This window comes from Athene noctua, chromosome 5, assembly GCF_965140245.1.
Source record: "Athene noctua chromosome 5, bAthNoc1.hap1.1, whole genome shotgun sequence".
In the NCBI taxonomy this organism is placed as follows: domain Eukaryota; kingdom Metazoa; phylum Chordata; class Aves; order Strigiformes; family Strigidae; genus Athene; species Athene noctua.
The window spans coordinates 40,300,506-40,312,663 of record NC_134041.1 but is presented as its reverse complement, the minus strand read 5'-3'; the positions used below and the strand labels follow the sequence as shown (position 1 = coordinate 40,312,663).

The following is a 12,158-nucleotide window of genomic DNA, read 5'->3' as shown; positions in this document are numbered from 1 at the left end:
AAACTTGTCTTTGTTATTCGGCGCTCCCCGGCTGACACCGCGGCCGCACGCAAAACGCGGAGCCGGAGCCGAGCCGGAGCGGCGGGACGCGCCGGCTGGCCGACACCCCCACACGCACACCCCCCCCGCGGGGGTGGGCGCCGCCAGCCCGGGGCTCCCTCCGCAGGCCGCCGCTCGGCCTCCCCGCTCGGGGGCGGAGGGTAGGCGCAGAGCCTACGGGGTCCCCCCCTGCACCCCCCGCGGCGAACGGGGGCCGGCTAGCAGCGGGGGCAGAGCGGCAGCAGAGCGGGGCGGCTTTGCTTTCCTGGGGAAGCCGCGAAGACGCAGATGAACGGGGCGGCGGGGGCGCTGCCCCAGGGAGGCCCCGGGCGGGCGGGCGGGCGGGCCGGCCCCACTCGCCGCCGTCCCCGCGCCTGAACCGCCCCATGCAAATCAGTACGTGCATCGGCGGCGGCCGTCGGGGCGGGGGGAGCGGGAGAGCCCCGGGGGAGGCCGGCGGGGGGAGCGGCAGTAACGCGCGATTCCGACTGCACGCATTAAAAAAAAAAAAAAAAAAAAACCTTTCCCCGAGTAACCCGGCATCTCTTGGAAGTCCAGATCGTTCTCCTCCTTCAACAAGACGAATGTGACCAGTGAAGAGCTGCGCAGGGCCGTTTAAATTGCTTATCTTAATTGCATAATCTAACAAGCCCCGTTGGAGCAGGGATGAATATATTAGGCTTATTAACAACTCATCATAAAATATTGATTGTCCTGGAAGTGTTTTATCAAGGGGAAGAGAAGTCGAGGGAGATGTTTTTTAACAGATTGGTGCTCGTCAGACAAGGACGGTTTCTTGTTATTTTCTCCCTGGAAATCGGTCTGGATTTCCTGAGGAGGAGAGGAGGGGGGGAAAAAAACCCCACAAAACCCCAAAACACACGCCCTATTGTTAGCGCCGCGGGCCGCACTGAGGGCGGCGGGGGGGGGCCGGTCGCCACCGCCCCGGCCCGGCCCCCTCCTCCCCTCGCGGCGGGGCCGCCTCCCCGGCCCGCCCCGCCGGGCACCGCCGCCCGCCCGCCCGGCCTCCGCGGCAGAACCCCGCTGGCGGGCGGGGACCCCCGGGAGAATCCCGCTCCTACCTGGGTGGCGATGGTGGCAATAAAAGCGGCGGGGGAGGGGGGGGGGCGCGGCGCCTGAAATGAAGTACACGGAGCAGCGGGATATCTCGGCGTTCCCCTGCAATCCCCCCTGCCCGCCCGGTAGTTTCTCCCATTCCTGTAAAAATTCCCCCGTGAGGACGGTACAGACGGAGGCATCGCGTGCTTCAGAGTACAGCGGGTCCGGGGTGGTTTTCCCCTATTTAATAGTGCACAAATACAGAAAGGATAGGTACCTCCTGCTTTCAGTTTCCAGAGTGGAAGGGTTTCCGAATGCCTGGTATTTGGGAAGATTAAAACGAGAATCCCCGCCTTAAAATACACTGTAAGACAATATTTGTATTTTAACTTGCATCTAAGATGTTCAACTTTGTGTGATTAGGGAGGGGGGGGTGTGGGGGGGAGAGGGAAAGGGAGAGGGCGAAGGAAAGCACATCCCTGTAGGAGGCAGCTCCCTTTCTGATAGGAATCTGGGACAGATTTTGCCAGCAGCCACAAAGCATGGCCCTTTGGTAATAGAATAGCCAATGTAATTTGACACTTCAACTTGCTGTGCTCTCTGCTAGTTGATTCACTTACTCACCCACTAACATTGAGCTCCTTTTCACTGTCTGTGGGCAAGGGAAAAAAAAAAAAAGGAGGGGGGGGGGGAGAAAGAAAGAAAAAAGAAAGCGGGGGAGAAGGAAGAAAGGGGGGGGATACACAAAATTATCTATTTAAAAATACCCGAGTAGAGCTGCAAATCAGTTGGGGAGAGAGGATTTTGCCTGCCTTCTTCCTTATTATTTTGCTGCTGCAAGGCTTCTTTGCAATCTGTAGGTAAGTTTCGCGTCTATCTGCGCTCCCTGCTCGCACCTCCCCGTTCGCGGCCGGGCAGGGGTTGCGTCTCGGCGGAGCAGAAACAATGGAGCGGCCACGCTGGGGAAATAGGTGTATAGGGGAAAAAAAAAAAAAAAAAACCAAACCAAAACAACCATATGTATTCTGCGAGGGGAGAAAATGTGCGGAGACTTCTTAAAGGGGCAGGCTGTCCCCGCCGAGGGAGTGTGGTGCGGGCGGGCGGGTTGCTGCGAAGCCGGGCCCGGCGGCGGGGAGGCGGCTCTGCCCGGGTAATGCCCTTCCCGGCCCGGTCGCGGGGCCGCGGGGGGACCCGGCCCGGCTCGAACTTACAGCAGCCGCGGCGCGGGGCGGGCGGGCGGGCGGGCGTCCGAGCCACCGCAAAAACAAAAGCGGCCGGGGCGGCGGCTGCCCCCGGCCGGGGCGAGCGCCGCCGGGCCGGGCCGGAGCCCCGCGGCGGGGCCGCGGCAAGGGGCGTGTGTGCGTGCCCGGCCGCGCGTGTTGGGCTCGGGAGACGCGTGGGGGAGCTTGCGCCTGTGTTCCGGGCTCCGGGAAGCTTGCCTGGGTGTAAATTCCTTGTGTCTGGGTTTTGAGAGCCAGTTGGGACCGGGGCCTCTCTCGCCAGGCAGGAGGAAGGAGCAGCCCCTCCCCGTCTCTCCTCCCTCCCCCCGGTGAATCTGTCCAGGAAGCCGCCGGGGCGGAGGGGAGGGGGCGCGGGGGCAGAGGCAAGGGGGGGCCCGGCCCGGCCGCCGCTCGCCGCCCGCCTGCCTTTGTGCGAGGGAAGCGGGGGAATCGCTGACAGGGGTGGCTGGCGGAGCTGCCCGCGGGGACGGGGGGGAATGGCAGTCAGTTAAAAGACACTTCAGGAATGTAAACATAAAAATAGGAGCCATCCAGCCACGCTTTTATTCCCCCCGTGCCGCTCGGGATAGCGCTCTGGGCTGGCTCGGTAGCGGGGAAGGGAGTCAGGCAGCCTGGGGCGGGGGGAGGAAGTTGTTACTCTCATCGGGTTTTTAGACTGTAAACTTTGTTTTGCACGTGTGAAGTATAATTTCGGTGCTTCCTTGGAGGCTGCGATTAGGGGCACGGGAGTGGGGAGGCGTCTCGGGCTGTTTCCTCCGAGCGCAGCCCCTATTACCATGTTTATAAAAAGTGAAAACGCGCCCGGCGGTGGCAGCGTGACCCCCGCATCGCCGCGAAACGGCTTTTGTCTGGGGTTGTCGGGGTCCCGCTAAACAGTTACGGCAGCTGCACAAATGATTACAAATTGCAGCAGTATAGGCAGTTTATTGAGACTGGAGCTAAGTTAAGGAATAGCTCCGCATTGCCGTCCGATTGTGCACGGTGTATATTTTTGTGCTTCAGTTAATAATCTGCAAGCGGCTTAATGGCTCTGTAGTGCCAGAGGAATTGGTTTTCTCCATTTACTTCAGCAGGCCTGAGTGAAGCTGGTGTTCTGACTGCTTTTTTCAATGCATTGACACGAGAGAAGAGGATTTAACTTGGCAGCCTGAACAAATGCTCTATCAAAGGTTTCCTAAGAGACAGTAGGAGAGCGGGGGAGATGAATGACCTGGGGTAGTTTTAGGGTGCTACCTATGCAAGCTTTCTTTTAAATATGAAATGGCCATTTAGGACTCTGAATAAAACTGTGTGCATCAGAAAGGCGACAGGCTTATAAAATTTAAAAGGGCAAAAGCCCATTAATGCTGTGGCAAAGCCTTGGCTCCCAGCTCTGGTTGAGTACTTCTAACTGCCTTGAAGTGCCAAAGCTTTTAAGGAATCTTTAGCAACAGCGTTTCTCTAGCTGCAGTATGGACCTTGGCCTTGTGCACTGGAAGGTTAGTGATGCAGCCTCTCCTCCCCATGCAGGGGAGCGCAGGCGAGGGCAGCAGGTGTGAGGGCACCAGGGGTAACCGAGAGGTGAAGCAAAACCGGGGGGGGGGGGGGGGGGGGGGGGGGGAGGGAGGAAAAAAAAAGAAAAAGAGTGAGCTCTAGGCTGGGATGTATGACTAAAGCCTCTTAATGGTGGGAACCTGTTCAGGTCGTGATACTGGGGCAGTAACGTGGCACGGTGGCAGAACTCTTAACTCCAGAGTATTACCAGCACTAACAGAAAAGTTTCACAGAGGAATATAGTGAAACTAAACACCGCTGATGGTCTTTGGGAGAAAGATCCCTCTAACAAACATAGCTGGTCTCAGATTCAAATCTCCACTTCTCTCGACTGGGGGAAATGTACTATGGCATCAATCTTCTCTTGGCGGGGCCTATAGCAGGTCTCTGAATGCCAGAAGACTCACTCTGACCTTTTTCTGTTGAAGTTGAGGATGTTGAAACACCAGCCATCAAACAAAAGACACATTGAAAGCAAGATCTGCAATGAAGCACGTGTGACTTTGAGGCTAGTTGAGTGCATTTGGTGACTGTTCGCCTTGGAGTTTGGGGTGGGGGGGAGGAGAAAGAAAAGGCCACTTATTTTTAAAATGAGGCTATGGAAAACATGACTTGAAGTTCTCTAAATATCCCACAGTCAAGGATCTTTCTTCTTTTTATCTTTACTTTTTAAATGTAATCTTAAAAGGTCTTGATTTCTGCTTTTTTTTACACATGTATCTATAATTGCCAAATTACAAGAGTATTGTTTTTCCTCATGGGTGTGAGGAGGACCAGGAATTTTGCAGAATCTCCCACATTAAAAAAAAAACCAACCAAACAAAAAAAAACCAAAAACCCCACCCTTTTTTTTTTTTTTTTTTTTTTTTAAGGAAGATGTCTTTCTAGAACATGTTTTAAAACAATGAAAAAATTTCTGGGATTTAATTGACAGATTGTGGTTTTTACTTGCTCTCGGTAACACTGCCTCAAAAGGTGGCTGATTTAAAGATTATTCTGTAAATTGTCATTTAAATTTACTTTGGGCTTTCAGAATTTAAAAAGAACGCCCTTGGAATCAGTCGATATAGGTATCTATCCTGCCAATGACATTCATGTCAACATAGGCAGATGCTTTTATTGTTTACATTGTTTACAGTCCCCAATACCTTAAATAAACGTTGATCATGATTAGAAACAATAATTGAGTCTGTGGCAAAGGATCAATGAAAACTTTGTTTCAGGAAAGAAGTGAGTTGCTGTGTATATATACAGCGAGTGTTTTGTGCTGAGATGAAATAAAACTGCAATCTTAATGCAGCATACAAATTGTTTTTAGAATATTTTAAGAAACCCACAAAAGATAATAGATCTGTAAAACATAGTTTCTGTAGCATTTGAAAGGTTTGTCCTGATCGGCAGTGGTTGCAAGGGGTGGAAAGGAGAGGAGGCTTTGTAGCGTGTTTCCATTCATAACTTTTCCTGGGAGTTGCTTGCCCTTTACCCTAAATCTCTTCCACTTTTATAGGCTCCAAAGGTTTTGTGTGGACAAAAAAACCCTCCGCCCAACCCACCACCTCAGGGATGGCTGTTACATCACTGATACTATAGTTGGAGACAATGTTGGCTGTTTTTTAGCAACTTGATGTTTGTACTAGCAGCCTGGAAAGCCTGATTTCTTTCCTGAAAAGGAAGAAAAATAGATCCCAGAAAGGAAACAAAGTTGGAATTCCTTTTGCCTTCCACAGTGGTGTTGATAGGCTTCAAGACAATGTGCATCCAGCCTTTTTCCAGTTGCACAGAAGATAATGTGACTATGAGAAATGGATGTAGTGGCTGGCCAGGAGCTCGTGGTGCCTGCTGTGCTGCTGCAACGACGTGGGTGATCAGATGCTGTGGAGGGAGTGAGCTGGGATTGTTATGGCTTTACCTGGGAAGCCTGTTTCTCATAAATAAGTAGGACTGCAGTTAATGCCTGTGGTAACAAATTTGACCACTATGCAATTGGCTGATTTGTTCACTCCTAGTTAGACCTATTTTTGTGAAATGCTATCCTGTATTACAGCAAAGCGGCAAGAATATTGCTGAAGAGTTTAGAGTTTGTTTTATGCTTGTTCTTGTCAACTGACTGTTGTGGGATGAGGAACACAAGCCCTCTTTATCCATTTAGGTGTGTTTTATGGGAAAACACAGTGAACAGTGCATCAATACAGACCACCACAGATGGGCACTGACACACCTCATTCTTAGATATTGTATGTTTTCCTTTCATTGAATGTAGGTATATGTACGCTTTCCTGCTGATAATAAGTTGAGGCTGTCAGTGGTATTAGAAATCATTTCTGCTTTAAAATGGTTTGGCTTAAAAACAAAAGGTTTGTAAATTGAGATGTTGTTTTGTAATATTGATTCCCCCCCTTCTTTTTCTAAAAGCAAAAACTTCTTATGAAGCGATTTTCAATTTCTTTATTTCCATTGGGTTTCACATGATCATTAGCATCCAGCTTGGTTAATGTTAGAATATTTTAGAGGTGCTGCAGTCTGCAAGAGAAATGTCCAGGCAATGGGTTGTAATGGATCTCCACAGCCTGACTGTTGGAGGCAGTAGTGTATTATGAGAGCAGGAGATGGTCTTACACTTGTTACATGTTATTTTTGGTTCTAATAGTTACACTGAAGTTTACATCGTCTACAAAAGTGAGGTTTGCCAGTGCCTCTACCCTTCTCTTTATGGAGCAGGGCAAATTTGTATGGGTATCATGTGTCTACTAGAAAAGATAAAGTCGTTCTTGGGCAGACAGTGTCACTTTCCATCTAATTTCTCCTCTGTCAACAGAAATTGTTACTCCACAGGGGGGTGGCTCATTCTTAAAAGAACTTGCCCTTCAGAAGGCACACATAGGTGATCACTTCATCTGGCTCACCTATAGTTTCCTCTAGTTGCTTATACATTTTAGACCTGTAGCAGAAGGTAGAAGTACTGATTTGTACTCTTGTATTGAATCCTGGAACATCCAAACACAATCCCTTCCAATGGGGAAGGGGTGATGGTTGACGCTTTTTAAAGTAAGGTTTCAGATCTAATGAAATATCTAAGCTCGAGAATAGACTTCTGTCGTTTCCACAGATAATTCAATAAATTGAGCTGTTTTGAATTTTGTGTAGTGTGTTAATATTGAGGTAGTCACATACAAACTATCACGTTAACATTCCATTAAGATAAATGTGAGAAGCATATCCCTTGGTTGGTAATCTGGGGTTTGTTTTGACTCTACTGAGTATCTTTGAATTGATTCCCAAAGTGAAACAGGAATGCTATTGGTTCAACACAGTAGGGGAGGAGGAAAAGAAATTGCTCAAAACCCATTAATATGCACAGTGCTACAAATCTCTGGAAATTTCATAAACCAGTAGATTTAGATTACCTCTATTGCTCATTGTTTGTCTTAATAAGGATTTTTTATTTGATTTTGTTGTTGTTGTTTTTCCTGACATAACATATGTCAGTGGATGGTGGAGAGCTGATTTATAAAACCGATGTCCTCATGCTAAGACACCCTTCTTCATTCCTGAGAAACCTACCCAGGCGATCCTTTGGCTGCCTGATGCATACTGGTATTGACCTCTCCCTGTTCCAGTTTCTTGGTAGTCAGTATTAGCTGCCAGCACAGAGGGACTGTCGTTGCTGCAAGCTTTTTTTTTTTGCCAGAGAAGAGCAGCAGCGTTGTGGGTCTGACTTCGGGAAGGGGAACAACTCTAACGTATAGATAATTCATATGTGTCATCAAAGATAGCATGAGAATGAAAGCCACAGACTGTGCATCTGACAGCGTCGTGCAAAACCAGTGTGGGAATTGTTTGTTTTTATTTGGTGGTCTTCAAATTTTTCTTGTTCTGATGTTGTCAGCTCTTTGGTAACTGGTAAACTGTTCTGGTGACTTATTTTTAGTAGTTAGCTTGGTCAGGATAGCATTAACTAGAGAATACTAACTGGTTGATCTAGTGCACAAATGTGGATACACTCTGCCCCATTCATATTTCAGCTTTTTGTATCTGTGAAATATCATTTGTCATCTTTGCTGATTAGGTTAAAACATATATGTTTGAGGACTAAGAGAAAAAGAAATAGGTTGACAACAAGTTTGTGTTGTCTTTTGGATTTTTTTTTTTTTTTCATTATTCCTATGAGGCTTCAGGTCTGCAATGACCGACTGGCTGGCAAAGCACATGGTATCCATCTCTCAGAGATTTCTAGATAGGCTCATAACTAATCAGAAGGGTTTATTTATTGAGGCTGCAGCGACATAGATATATGACAGAATAGTAGGGGCTTCAATTGGCCATTTAGTAGCAAAAACAGTTCCCTTGATTAATATCTTCTTGTTTCTTGGCTGTATTCCTGACTCCCTCTGAGAACAGTGAAGCCTTTTAGGCTGTCCTGAAACACACACCTCCTGTATCTCCATCAGTAAATTCCAAATTGCAGGTTTCTTTTCCTCTCCTGTTTTCAACACCCATTCAGAAAACAGATGAACTGATCAAATACAGACTTGCTGTGTAAATATGGGCATCGTGGGGTGGGGGTGCAGTGCAGGGCAATGCTGAGGCTGATACACTGCTGGACAGCTGGTCCCTTAAAAGGTTTGAATTTGGACTTCCCTGGAGATTGTCTGGTCTCACACTGATGCTGAGAAGTGGGAGTTTCCCTAGTCTGATCATGATTTCTACCTTGTCAAAGGTAGAAATTGTCTTAAGCTTGTAAGGAGTTTTTATAACTTTTCTTTTTCATATCCCTGAAGCTCAGACTCTTGCCCTATGCTGTTCTCTTGGGTATGGTTGTTGTCCAACATCCACATGGTAGATGGGCATCCTCTTGCTTATAGGTTACCATCTGCTTGAGGTTACTTTAGAGGTGTGGAAGTGTAATGGGGGGAAAAAAAAACCACCACAAAGGTTGAGTGACAGTGAGGAAAGTATCATGTCTTCAGTTGTGGGACCCCCACCCCTCCAACTACAGCCCTGTTCTCAAGGAAGCAAGATAAACTTGCCAATCTGCCATCCTGCTGCCTCTATGCCCAGTTTGAGCTGTACTTCTGTTCATGCAACCAGAAGGTGGGATACTCTCAGAGATGCTTTGAAAATAAGAAATAACTTACGTATCATTGCTTTAACATAAACCTTAGTCTTCCTTAGCATTGCACATATCTCTATGATTTTGTCTGTTGTAAATGACAAAAAAGCCTGTTATAAAACAGGAAAATTTTGTAAGAGGATGTTTTTGGTTACAATACATTGCAGAAATAGAAGTTCCTTCAGTTAGAGTAGTTCGACAACAAGCACTGTCACTTTTCATTTTAAAATTTTAAATTATAATGTATTCATAGGTCAACAGAAGACCCATTTGGTTATCTCCCTCTCCCCCCAAAAAAGCAGGAGAAAAGCTTTAAAAAGCAGTTTTATGGACTCTGTTGACACTGAATTCTCGGAAGAGCAGTTTGTTTATATATCTATCTATATACGAAAGAGAGAAGGGTTTATTATCCCACAGGCTTGCAGGGGGGAAGAAGAATGATGTGGTTGTCAGGCAGTCTATCCAATCTCTTGGTGTCTTTCTTGTAAATTCTGTGTTTGTTCAATGCTCTTACAACCCTTTTCCCAGCAGTGGGATCATGGAAGCTAACTTGTTTACAGCTGGTGTACAGCGTATGTTGGCCTTCCTTACAGCAACCCAGTGCTTCCCGCAAGCCTTTTCAAAGAAAGCTTTTCTTCCTTCTTCCACTTAGCATAGGTTGATGTACTTTACATTTGATTAAACAATTTTTTTTTAAATACTGGAACACTTGTTCTAAAAAGACTCCAGGCCAGTGAAGTGTCATCCTGCACATGCTATTGGGATCCTGACTATCTGTATGTTCGGTTTGCTGTCCTTCAGGTGCTTTACAAAACCATAAAGTCTCACCTTGCCACTGAGATACAGGTACTCTCTATTTCACAGAAAATCAAGACACTGAGTTACATGGATGCAGATGTGTGTAGCAATTCTGTGACTGAAAACGTGAACTCAACATGTGTTGCATTAGCAAGGCTGTTTCTCTACAAACTAGTGATCAACCTCATCCCATTCACAAGTCCTTTCATTCTTGCTTCGGAGAGACCTACTTTGATATGTCTCACCTGGTGAGACTTAAAGCAGTTATTAGCCCTTCTTGTAAGAAATTTGTTTCAGGAACTACAGTCTTTTCCTGTCCTCCTCTTAAGTATGAGATTTCTCCCAAAATTTACATCACTGTTTTAAAAAGTATTCGATTGCAATCCAGCTGGAGTTTGATACCATTAGACATGGGAGCCTACTAGCTTTCCAACTGAATGCGTAGCTTTGGCTTTTGGCACTGTAAAACTCTGACATCTCACACATTAAAATCATAACAGTATTATGTAAGGAGAAGTATTCTGGGTCACTAGCAGAGCCTTCTAAGACTTGGTTAAAGCAGCCTTGCAAGTTAAAACGCTTGGGCTCATGTCCTTTTCCTGCAGCTTTTTGGTGGTGTAAGTGTGTGGGTGGTGTGTCCTTTCCCACTCATCAGCCCGTGACTTTGCTCAGGCTGTGGCGTTGGCTCTGAACCTGTTTCTGCCACAGCAGTTCACAGTGCTGCGGGGAGCCCTCGCAGGGAGGGAAGGCTCAGCCTTGCTCAGCACTTGCTCTCACCCCACCAGCTGCTTGGGGTGGGACTAGAAGGAGAAACTGGGGGGCTCTGTGACCCAGCTGCTCTGGGGTCCGTGGCAGCTCCTGTGGCAGTGCGGGGACAGAAGTTATGTGGTAGGGTGGATACCCAGGAGGGCTTCAGACCCAGATAAACAAAGTCCCACCTCTGCAGCAGGCACCCACTTGTTTATGTGTAACTCGGGAGTCACTGTTTCAGTTGGCCTTGTTATTCTTTACCAAAGGACAAGTAAAACTATGACAGCAGCTGTTGGTGACCAGTGAGTGAACAGTGCAGAATAAATCTGGGGGAACCTTTGAAATGTTTGTTAATAACAAATACTTAGTGTTTAACAAAGGTATAGCTTACACATGAAAGATACTTGGACTTGTCTGAGTGGTGTAAATGCTTCCCTTCAAGACCAAACCTTGCATACCAAGTGATTCTTTGGTATGAATTACAAATAAAGGGAAGGCTATTCAGACTTCAGAAGGAATTGGCAAAAGGACGCAAGATAAATATTTTAAAACATGCACATGGAAGTTGCCCTGTCCTCCGTCCTCTGTGCAGCAGGGAGTGTGGAGGTGGTGGGCACTGCTGCTGGTGGCACTAACTGGAGCAGTGGGAGTGGAGAGAGCAGGAAGGCCCTCCCAAGGCATAGACCAGATGGTGCTCAGTGCTGCACAGGCTTGGGTGAAGCAGTGGTTCTCTCTGCAAAGGCTTTGCAAATGATAGTGCTGTGGATGGTTAGCAGATAGGCCCATTTTGATTAAAACAGGTGCTGAAAATGTTTGTGATCATTTTTATTCTACGTGTGTTCACAGCAGATTGTTCTTTTGAATTGGTTGACAGACACCTGGGAGGTGTGGGTTCTGCAGGGAAGGAGGAGAAGGCTGCCAGAGGGTTCAGAGCCTTGGTTTGAGGTTGGGGGGAAGCAGATGAACATCTTGAATTCCGGACTGTGCTTGTCTTACCCTTAAGTAAAATATCAAAGTAGTTTTGTCTCTAAATAAATACAAAAAATATGTGAAATTTAGGATTCATCTGTTGAAGTTTCTTTTATTAACTAATTGGTATGTTGAGTATCCATTTTGAAGAGCTTGGCGTGTTCCCTCTTGGCTAACCCAAAGCATGACCCCTTCCAGTGAGCGGTGCTTAGTACGCTGGGTTTAATGCAGTATTTTGTAACCTTTGGATATCTGGCTTCAGCACTGGTCTTGGATGTGGTGGGTCCTGGCCAGCCCTGTGACACTGGACTGATACATCTAATACAACTCTGGCCTCTGTTTGCCCTATAGCTGGGAGCCTAGGCATATGCAGGTAAACATATTAACAAGCTGAAATGAGGAGTAAAGTAGTCGATAGTCAGGCTGCTATTGTGCGGTGCCCAGGCTCTGCAGTGGTGACTAAGACAGAGTGATGGTTTCCTTATTATTGACCACCATCTGGCTGCTCCTTGCTGGTGCTTCTTGGCTGGCGCTCAGCCTTCGGGAGCAGGGACCAGTGCCCACCCCGTGCAGGGACCTTTGGGTAAGGAACAAGAAGAGGTTGAAGCCTAGTAGGTTTCTGGTCACAGTGACGTGGTAGTTCTGTCATTAGATTTGTT

General features: G+C 47.4%; 1 protein-coding gene across 11 annotated transcripts in view; it reads left to right on the top strand.

The window, feature by feature from the left end:
* Positions 1 to 1,347: 1,347 nt before the first annotated feature.
* ZMIZ1 (zinc finger MIZ-type containing 1) overlaps positions 1,348 to 12,158 on the top strand; it is a 363,155-nt gene continuing 352,344 nt past the window's right edge. For 10 of the 11 annotated variants that reach the window (XM_074907136.1, XM_074907146.1, XM_074907140.1 and 7 more), the window contains exon 1: positions 1,839 to 1,958. The gene's annotated coding sequence lies outside the window, so the exon portion shown is untranslated. Of the gene's footprint in view, positions 1,465 to 1,838; positions 1,959 to 12,158 lie in introns of those variants that run through there. The other variant, XM_074907137.1, reaches the window with a different exon arrangement.